This window comes from Hypanus sabinus, chromosome 1 (genome assembly GCF_030144855.1).
Source record: "Hypanus sabinus isolate sHypSab1 chromosome 1, sHypSab1.hap1, whole genome shotgun sequence".
Taxonomy (NCBI): Eukaryota; Metazoa; Chordata; class Chondrichthyes; order Myliobatiformes; family Dasyatidae; genus Hypanus; species Hypanus sabinus.
The window spans coordinates 140105553-140116361 of NC_082706.1; the positions used below are offsets into that span (position 1 = coordinate 140105553).

At 41.2% G+C, this 10809-nt stretch overlaps 1 long non-coding RNA gene across 1 annotated transcript in view; it reads left to right on the plus strand.

Annotated features, from left to right (window-relative positions):
- Positions 1-9870, plus strand: part of LOC132398183 (uncharacterized) — a 30714-nt gene extending 20844 nt beyond the window's left edge. Inside the window, exon 3 of the long non-coding RNA XR_009513564.1 lies at positions 6394-9870. This is a non-coding gene — a long non-coding RNA (uncharacterized LOC132398183). The remainder of the gene's footprint in view (positions 1-6393) is intronic.
- Positions 9871-10809: the final 939 nt, after the last annotated feature.

The window sequence follows — 10809 nt, forward strand, 5'->3', positions numbered from 1 at the left end:
CAGGTTGATTAACACTTTCATTCCAAATTAATCTATGGTGGATCCATTTTCTGGTCTAAACACATGCGAGGTTCACTAATATAATAATGAAAATCCTTCTTTCATAAGTTCATAGGGATGGTTTTTGAAACAGTGTGGGGAGACCAGCATCAGGTGAGAGCTGGGGACAGGGATGGAGGGAAGTGAGAATTCAAAGACAGTGAATGTAGAGTTGGGGGAAGAAGTCGGGGGTCAGAGTTCCAGATAGAGCTCTCCAATTTCGTAGCCTGGCAATCCCTGAGGACGGAGGTCTGTGAGCCCCAAGAATGAGGGCTGGTGATTTCAGTTGTTGAGTCCTGGGGTTGGGGTTCTAAGGTTAGAGAGTCCTGTCCTGGAACTGGAGGCCTGAGGAGGTACGTTAGCTGGTCCTGTGGTTGGAGGCCCGTGATTGGCAAGTTCCAGGGTCAAAACCCACAGGTCATCGAATCTGAGGTTTGAGGCCTGGACATCAGTGATCTGGGGATCAAGGCCTGGTGATCAAAGTCCCATGATCAGTGAGCACTGAGGTCAATGCCCAGAGGTCAGTGAAATCTGGTGGTTGAGGTCCAAAGGTTGGAGCTTTTAGAAGTTGAAGGTCATAGACTGAAGTTGGTGAGTCCAGAGGTCAAAGCCCAAAGGTCGAAGCCCCTGGGTTGGCTTGTCCTGAGTTTGGTGGCCCAATGTTTGTGAGCCTGAGGGTGTGAGGCCGACTCATGGTGACAGTCTGCATGGGGATAAGAAGCCAGTGCATAGTAGCCCTGTGGCCATCACCCTCAACAATAGGCTTATCACTTAGAATACTGTTGATCTAACAGAGTAAAGTCACAGTGGTTGGGTCTCTGGCACTGAGTTTTCTTCTGTGATTCAGAAGAGGCATGATGTGGTGATAGGGGTTTGTTAGGGGAGCAGACAGGAGGTTCTGTGAGCGAGAACGATATTCCTGGATGGCATGTTGCCTCCCAGGTGCCAGGGGCCGCAGCATGTTGGATTGAGACCTTAGCAGTCTTAAGCAGAAGGGTGAACAGCCAGAAGTCATAGTCCATGTAGGTACCAATGACAGGGGTGACAAGGTTATGCATAGGGAATTCAAGGAGTTAGGTGCTAAGTTAAACAGCAGGACCACCAGGATTGTGATCTCAGGATCGCTACCCATGCCACGTGCTATTGAGCCCGGAACTCGAAGATCATACAGTTTAACACATAGGTAAGGAGTTGGTGTAGGAGGGAGGGCATAGGATTTTTGGATCATTGGGCTCACTTCTAGGGAAGGTGGGACCTGTACAGAACGGACAGTTTACACCTGAACTGAAGGGGGACTAATATTCTAGCGGGAAGGTTTGTTAATGCTGCGCATTGGGGTTTAAACTAGAGTTATATGGGGATAGGAACCAAAGTACCTGAACAGTTAGTGGAAGGGTTGGGGAGGCAGATGTTGGTAAGATCTCAGACAAAGTTAGGAATCAAAAGGTTGAGCGTGATGCAACTAGTGTCCTGAGCTGCCGATATTTCAATGCAAGAAGTATTGTAGCAATGGTGGGTGATAGTGCTGAAGATGAAGCAGCTGGTTTACAACCAGGGGCAATGTGTAGTGAGGAAAGGCTGTTGAGAGAGCAACATTTCAGTCAACAGGATGAGTTGCAATGTAAAAGGCAGACAAAATTGAAAAGGTGAATACAGGACTGAAGGTGTTTAATCTGAATGCGCACAGTATACAGAATAAGATTGATGAATTTGCAGTATCAAAAGAACAGTCATAAAGACTGGGGGGTGTGGGGCGTTGCTCTGTTGGTAAAAAATTAAATCAAATCTTTAGAAAGAGGCGACATAAGGTCAGAAAGTGTTGAAGCATTGTGGGTAGAGCTAAGGAACTGAAGGGTAAAAATATCCTGATGGGAGTTGTATACAGGCTCCCAAACAGTAATAAGGGTGTGGTCTACAAATTACAAGGGGAAATAGAAATGCATTCCAAAAGGGCAATGTTACAACAGTCACGGAGGGTTTCAGTATTCAGGTAATTCAATGGCTTAATTCTGCTCCTATATCTTATGGCCTTATAGCCTAAATATTGGAGGTCAAAGGCCTAGAGGTGGCCTTCTGGGTTTGCAGACCTGTTTATGTGTGTGGGGTGGGTAGGTTGGAGGAATATAGCCATGTTTTGCTGATTTGTTTTGTTATTGTATTGGTGTTGTTGCTCGTGTTGTGGTGCTAAACACTGAGGACATGCTTTGTTGGCACTGGAATATGCGGTGACATTTGTGGGATGCCCCTAACACATTCTTAGGTTGTGTTGGTTGTTAAAGTAGATGATACGTTCCACTGTATGTTTGAATGTACATATGAAAAATAAACATATCTGAATCTGTAGTTTCTTTCCCAGTTATTAATGCCCAGGAAAGTGCTGTAGATCAAAGGAAACCAGGAGTATAAGTACATGTTTCCTGAAAGTAGCATCATAGGTAGGTGGTGAGGAAAGCCATTTTGCACACTGAGTATAGACATTGGGATGGTATTTTGCAATTATGTAAGATGCTTGTGAGGCCACATTTGGAAGCTGGTGTTCAGCTTTGATCACCCTGATTGGAAAGAGTGCAGAAAAAGTTTGTGAAGACATCATTAGCATGCGAGGGACTGGGTTAGAGAGAGAAGTTAGGAAGGCTATTGTTCCTACCTCCAGCACCTCCTCTGGCAGATCATGCCTGATACCAACGACACTGTGTTCGAAAAATTTACTCCTTAGATTTCCTTTAAACCTCCTCCCACTCATCCTGAACATGCCTTCTAGTTTTAGACACTGCAGCCATGGGAAACAGACTCTGACTACCTACTTTACCTATGCTTTTCATAAATTTATATAACTCTTATCATGCCAGCTCTCAGCCTTCTGTGCTCCAGGGAAAGCAGTTCCAACTGATCCAATCTCCCTTTATCATTCAAGCCCACCAATCAGCCCCTTGAATCTTCTCTGCACCCTCTCAAACTTAACCACATCTTTTCTATATTATGACTATCAAAACTGAACATAGTACTCTAAATGCAGCCTCCTCAATGGTTTCTAAAATTTAACCTGAGGCCCCAACTCCTGATGAGGGCCTGTATGCCATGTATCTGTGTCTCTACTTTCAGGGAACCATATACTTGTACCACAAGGTCTCTCTGTACTACAACACTCTCCAGGGCCCTACCATTCACTATGTAGGTCTTTCCCAGGTTTAATTTTCCAAAGCACTTAATTTCAAACTTGGCTGAGTTAAATTCTATCTGCTATTCCCTTGCACACTTTCCCAGTTGATTCTGCAGAAACTTTAATCTTCACTATCCATGATACCACCAATTTTGGTGTCACTTCCATTGTCTCACTCCCATATCCGTAACAGTTCCCCCTCCAACCCAATCTCTGGAAACACTGCTGCTTCTCTGCCACTCCAATATCATGACATGCCTCTAATTCTGGTCTCTTGGGCATCTCTGGCTGTTAAGATTTAATGCTGCTTTGTCAAGGATGACATTTTTGTTTGAGGCATTACACTGGCTCATCTTATGGATTTAAAAGATCCCACCATTGAGGAGGTTCATTGCAAGGTGTTATATGCAAACAATGAAGGCAAGCTGCATTTAATCAGAGCATTGGAGACCCACCATAGCTCTCTTTATCTTTTTTGGTGATCCCTTGGGATTGAGGAAGAACTGCTTCCATTCCAATACCAGTGGTTCTACAGTGGCAACAGAGAACAATATGGATTTGCAGACCTGCACCCGGCAAGGCAGAAATTGCTTAATGATACATGAGGGTGAAGAGTTTAGGATGGTCTGTGCTCTTCCTGTTGTTCACTTGGTGTCTTTGTGATTGCCTATAAAAAAAAGTTGCTCCTCAGGTACTTACAAAGTATTTCCCCTCTCAACTTACAACTATATCCTCTAGTTTTTGATTCCATAACCCTGGAAGAAAGATCACTCACCCTATCTATATCTCTCATGATTTATATTCCCCCCTGAGATCACCCCCCAGTCTCTTGTGTTCTAATTAATAAAGTTCAGCTTGCCGAACCACTCTGTATAATTCTGTCCCTTTTGGCAATATCTTTGTAAATCATAAAAAATAAATCCTTCTTTATTCTTTCGAATTTAGTTTCATTTTCCTATAAAGAGTGACCAAAGTTGAACTGTACTTCAAGTGTATCTATGCCAATATCTTGAACAACTGCATTATGATCTGCCAAAGATTATATTCAATGCCCCAACTGATGAAAGCCTTCTTAATATCCACATACTGTACCCAAGAATATTAGCATTACCCTCCTTGTTCAGCATAGCATCCTCCATGAACTCTTCCTTGGTGTATACTGATGCAAAGTACTCATTTAGGACCACACACAAAATGCTGGAGGTGCTCAGCAGATTAGGCAGCATCTATTAAAGACAATAAGCAGTTGACATTTTGAGGCAAGACCCTACATTGACTGTTGATCAGTCTATTGATGCCACCTGACCTGTTGAATCCATCCAGCATTTTGTGTGTGATGCATATGATTTCCAGCATCTGCAGAATCTCTTGTACCTTATTTAGGACCTCATCCCCCTTCCTCTGGCTCCAGGTATAGATCTCCCTCTTTGTCCTTAAGTGTATTTGCCTTTTCCCTCCTTATATAAATATAAAATTCCTTGTGAATTTTCTTAATCCTATTTGTCAAGATCACCTCAAGGTCCCCTTTAGTTCTCCTAATCTCTTGCTTAAATTAATTTCTGCTTTTTGTATATTCCTCAAGGGCTTTCACTGCTTTCAGTTTCCTAAACCTTACTTATGCACCCTTTTTCATTTTGTTTAAGCTAGAAATAGCTTTTGTCACCCTAAACCTGAACCTTGTCACCTTTTATCTTTCATCCTTACAGGATCACACTGGTCCTGAATTCTAACCAGTTGGCCTTCTAAGGACTTCCACGTGTCAGATGTGGACTTACCCACAAACAGACTCTCCCTATTTACTTCCCTCATATCCTGTCTAATACTGTTATAATCAGACTTCCACCAATTTTTCACCTTCACCCTAGGACCAGAATGATTCTTGTCCATAACTACCTTAAAACTTACAGAGTTCTGATCACAGTTCCCATAATGCTCCCTAGCTAAAACTCTGATCTCATGCCCAAGCTCACTTCCTGGAACAAGGTCTAGTATAGCCCTTGCCTACTTAACAAAGTACATCATTTAGGTCCCTGGGACTAAGGATGTGCCAGTCAATAATAAGAAAGTCAAAATCACTTACTAAAATAACCCAGTTGCTTTTTCAATTTTCTATGTACTTGTACTTACAATTTTCTATGCCTTTGTACTTCTGTCCCACTGTCTATTGAGAGAACTGTAGTGTAACTTCATCAGAGTGTTTGCATCTTTCTTTATTCCTGAGCTCTAAGCATATTACTTCGAGATGAACCCTCCAGTTTGCCCTGTCTAGGTGCAGCAGTTACATTCTCCCTGATGAGTAATGTAACTCCCCCACCTCATTATCATCCTTCTAGCACATTTGAAACATCTAAACCCTGAAATATTAAGCTGCCATTCCCATCCCTCTCTCAAGTTTCTGTATTAATACAGTAATCCAGGATCTAAACTCATGTGCCTCACCTTTAACACTCCTTTGCACACTGTGGGCCCCACCTTATTCAATAATCTGACACATGACCTTACTTCTTTTACCATTAAATGTACTTGACCTAACCTAAGCTAAGTGGACTCTTATGAGGGATTTTTTTTTTAAAAAGATCCAATCTCACAATCTAACTTGGTTTGATGTTGTACCTTATTATTTACCTGCTCTGCCCTCTTTTGGAACAGAATGCAATACAAACTTTTCTCTGTATCTCCGTACATGTGGTAATAATAAACCAATTCCAATTTGAAATTCAACAATCACGCTACCTGGTGATCTACTTCTCTGGTTCCCACCCCTTCTGCTACATGGGTTTAAACCCTCCTGAGTAGGACTTGCAAACCTCCCTACAAGGACATTGAAATTGCACACAAAACCCTAAAGAACATGATCTTTAGAATTTAGCTAGACAGGAGAGGAAATAGTGTGCTATTGTTTAACTCCAGTATTTCTACAAATCACGTCAACTATGAACAGTGATAGTGGACAGACAATGCTTTTATCCTGGATGGCAATATCTTCTTGTATTGGCATTTGCCATCCTGTGATAGAGGCTATAGCACTGACAGTAGTTGTCATCTGGACAACCTTGGTCTCCAACCAACTTCAGATATTCCCTTGGATGTCTCCACACTTCCCCCTCTGCACTATATAAAACACACACACAATTTCTCATACTGACAATAAGTTCTCGACCTAAAACACTAACTCTTGTTTTTTCTCGGTACAGATGCTGACTGACCAATTAAACTACTGAATGGTGGAAAATTTAGACATCAATAAAGAGCGGTGATAGTTTACTGAACAAGGATGACTTCTGACTTGGAGGAGGAACTGTCGTTTGTGATAATCCCATGCACCTACTGCCCTTGTCCTTGACTTTTGTGTATAAGATTATGGGGAAGGGGCCAAGGAGTGGGGCAGAGGAGGGGAAAAGAAAGGATCAGCCATGATTGAATGGTGAAGCAGATTCATTGGGTCAAATGGCCTAATTCTGCTCCCATGTCAATGGTCTTATGGTCTTCACACCCCCTTCATGGAGGCATTGCCCCAGGATGCATTTCTGGGGCTGCCCCATTTATGTTTCTGTAAAATGAAGCCCCCCATCCCAGAACACTGATGGTTGAGGGGTTGACAGTGGTAAAGCCAAATACATGGGGGTGATTCATATAGGGGAAGCTGACTATAATTATAGAGTACACTTTCAAAGGAGATAAAAAAATATTCTGAACAAAAGATATAACTATTGAGTTCTGGATAAAATTTAAGTTTTCAATTTGCAAACACTTTGACTTTAATTCTCATTGACACCAGGAACACCTGCTCAATTATTGGCTTCATTCAAGATCTCCTCTTGCCAGTGTGGAACCTAAATTAGAAACAAGAGGAAGGAATCCTTCTCTCATAGTCACACTGAATTAAATTAATTTATAATCTTCAGACAGTGTGATCTAATTTAGAACACCTGGAAATTTGTAGTTCCAAATCATAATTTACAACATCACAGCAAATAGAACCATTTTGAAATTTCTGCTAAACATACCAAGGCATTCTGTATCTGACACGTCAGCTGACAGTTCATTCTACTGGATTCCAGGAGAGTTTGCTATTTGCTGAACTGAGTTCCCTTTCTAACAATTCCCTTCAACCAATGTAACCTAGGCAAGGTCTACAAGAGCTGTCATTATTATAGATTTACCTACAGTATGGTATCCATATTCCAGAAAGGGTATCATACCATTGTGTACAGTCCAGAAGAGATTTGTGAGGTTAATTCCTGGAATGAGAGGGTTATTCTGTCACCTAAGACTACAGAAGCTAGAATTTAGAAATTGGTCTGGTCTTAGAAAGTCAGAGTGTCGTACAGCACAGAAATAGACCCTTCATCTCAGCTGGTCCATGCTAACCAAGGTGACCATTTAATCTAGTCCCATATCCCTCTAAATCTGTCTTGGACTGTATTTGCCTCAACTTGCTCTGTTGTTATTATGTCTATGCTTGTTTAATTTGTCATGTAAGTTCTGTATAATTTATGTTAATTTGAGTGTAGGTAATTTATGATTGTCATGTTTGTAATGAGCTAAGTTGTTGCTGCTCCTGTAAACCCAAATGCTTATGGCATTTATTACCTGGGTCTGTATGCTATGAGATCAAACTTGACTTTGATCTTGAATTATCCTTTTAGCTGTCAAAATGTCTTTTAAATGTTATTGAACCTACCTCAACCACGTCCTATCTCTGATCCAGAAACTATAAGATCATAAAGGAGAGAGAGGGCATTGGTATCAAAATGCTTTACAAGTCCTGAATGAAGGAACATCATTACGAGAAAATGAAGTAGTGATTTAAAACTGAGGTCAAGGTCAGAGAGTGAGAGAGTGAGACTTCCAAGTCCATGGCAAATATTGGCCACTTATTTTTATAAAAATTCTACCTGACCCCATCTTAGTCTCTCCCACACACCCATCAGCTCCTCCTGGATTCTACCAATCATCAATACACTAGTGCAAAATTATTAGTAGCCAATTAGTCTATCAACCTTAGGATATATGAGGAGAATGGAGTATCAGGAGGAAACCCACAAGGTCACAGGGAAAGCATGCAAGTTCTACGCAGAAAACAATGAGATCAGTATTGACCCGGGCGTCTGGCACTGTACCACCCTAAAGAATAGCCAGAGTATGTAATTTCTGTGCTTTTTATAGATCAAGGATCAAAGTAAATTTATTATCAAAGTAGGTATATGTTACCATACACTACCTTGAGATTCATTTCCTTGAAGACATTTACAGGAAAAAGGGAATATAACTGAATTTTTATGAAAAACTAGATAAACTAAAGCTGACAGACAACCAATGATGCCAACTCATTTACACTATTCCCAAGTTCCCGTCAACTGCTCCAGTTTCTGCAACTCATCCATGTACTAGGGGGAATTTACTGCAGCCAATTCACCTAATAACCTGTATGTATTTGGGATGTGGCAGGAAACTGAAGCACCTGGGGGACATTCATGCAGTTGCAAGGTGACAAACCCACATATAGAGGCACAAATTGCAGCCAGATCTTGGGAGCTGCAAGGCAGCACCTCAACTAGCTGCACTACTGTACTCCTCAGAGGCAGGAGTGTAGGCATCTTTTCTCATGAAGTGCAACGTATCTCTGGGTTGATACATAGGGATCATTTGATGACTCAGGGCCTGTACTCACTGGAGCTTAGAACAATGAGAGGGAAATCTCATTGAAACTGACTGAATATTGAACTGCCTAGATTTATATTGTGTTCAGTGATTGCCCAACTGCAGAGGGAGAGATACACTGGCAGAATGAGTAGTTCACAAAGGTTTAATAAGAATGGTAAAGAGCCAATAGAAAAATAATAAATGCTAGGCCAATGGGGCTACTGGATGAAACGTTTAAACTAAAATCTAATGCCGTCACCTCAGCTTGGTAGTAGTAACTTAATACTAACCTAATACTGCTCTTTTGCAACATCAATCTAAATGGTAATCTTCTTTCCTGGAACATGGAGAAGCAGGGAGTATTGCTGTAGTGTGTTCAATATTTGAGTAATTTTGTAAGTATATTGTTTGATTAAGCATCGTTGTTTGTTTACATAATTTATTATGGGTTATATGTAAGAAATACATGAATGGCATACGTTATTACACCACCGCATTATATGTGAGAGTCTCACTGAAAAGAAGAGACAGAGTAGACAATTATCCCAGCTCTTGTATTTTTCTTTTGAGTACTTTCTGGAGTTACAAAACATTACAGTGGCGACAAGGAAGTTCTAAAATGAACCCAAGACGACTACCTACTTGTTAAAATGCAGCATATTTTCTTCAGAAGGACCCAGAGAGAGATATTTAAGTTTAAAAAAAAAGCACAGCACATTTTTCTTCAGAAGTGGAGAGAGACATTTGAGTTAAAAAAAAACACTGCACTGTTTTCTTCTGAATGGAGGTGTTACGAACCCCGTAACTGGGTGACTTACCAGCAAAGATAGAGACGTCCGTTGAAGTCTGATGATACTATTTTTAACAGTATTTATTAGTAAAAATACATAAAAATAATATCTATGCAAATATACAGATAATATACGTCGTCAATACTAAACTTATAAGTGCGGGTATAATAATAATAAGAAATAAGCTCTATCGTTGTCTAGGGGATAATGTACTGTCCAATGGAAATATAAAGTTCACTGCAGTTCCACAAGCTGTTGTCTTTTGGTTGTCGCTGTGTTGCAATTGTTGGAGAGAGAGAGAGAATGGGAACATTTATCGCTACGGGTTTTTCCAACCTTGCTTTATGATTTCGATCTGTCAGGTGTCTCGTTGTCGTGGCCGTTCAATTGTGACCTCTCCTTTAGCTAAACCATTCTTCTGTGGTGAGCCCACCACCCAGGCAAGGGAGGACGCACACGAGTCCCCACCAGCTTTCACTATAAAACGCTGTCATGGGATTTCTAGCGTTTCTCCTGTTGCGTCTAAAGGGGTGTTCCCCAGACCCCTCTTTTATCCTTACTCACGGGGTCTCAGATGTCAATCAGGTTGGGATAATGCAATCCCTCAACCAGACCACTCTGGTTGTCCCCGAGGGGTTTCAATGAATAGTACAGTACTCAATACACAATTCCTTCTCCAAGAGACAATGGCAGTAATCAGTGGTTCTGTTCAGCTGATGTCAGGGACATTCCAAACCTTGTGTATTCTGCATCTCTCTCTCCCTCATGATGTGTATCTCTCTCATTTCCTGGGTCTCAGACCCGAAATAATAGCGATCTTGCAATTCTCAAAAAGGAGGGGGCGACTTTGTACCCTTCTGCCCCTCAGAGTTGCTCCACCTTCGTAACAGAAGAAAGCTATTTACGTTCAAAAAAAGGCAGAAAATTGACAAATTTAACAAGCAATGGGTATGGACATAGGTTCATAAACAGTGAGTACCAGATAAATTAAAGAAAAGCAGAAATGGCTGACTACATCAGAAAGATAGACATATTCAATTGTACAACAGATAACTGGATGATGTATACTGAACGAATTGAGCTGTACAGTATTTGAAGCAAATGAAATAACCAATGAGAATCGATTGTCAGTGTTGCTGAGCACAATTGGTGAAAAAGCATACATTTTGTTTA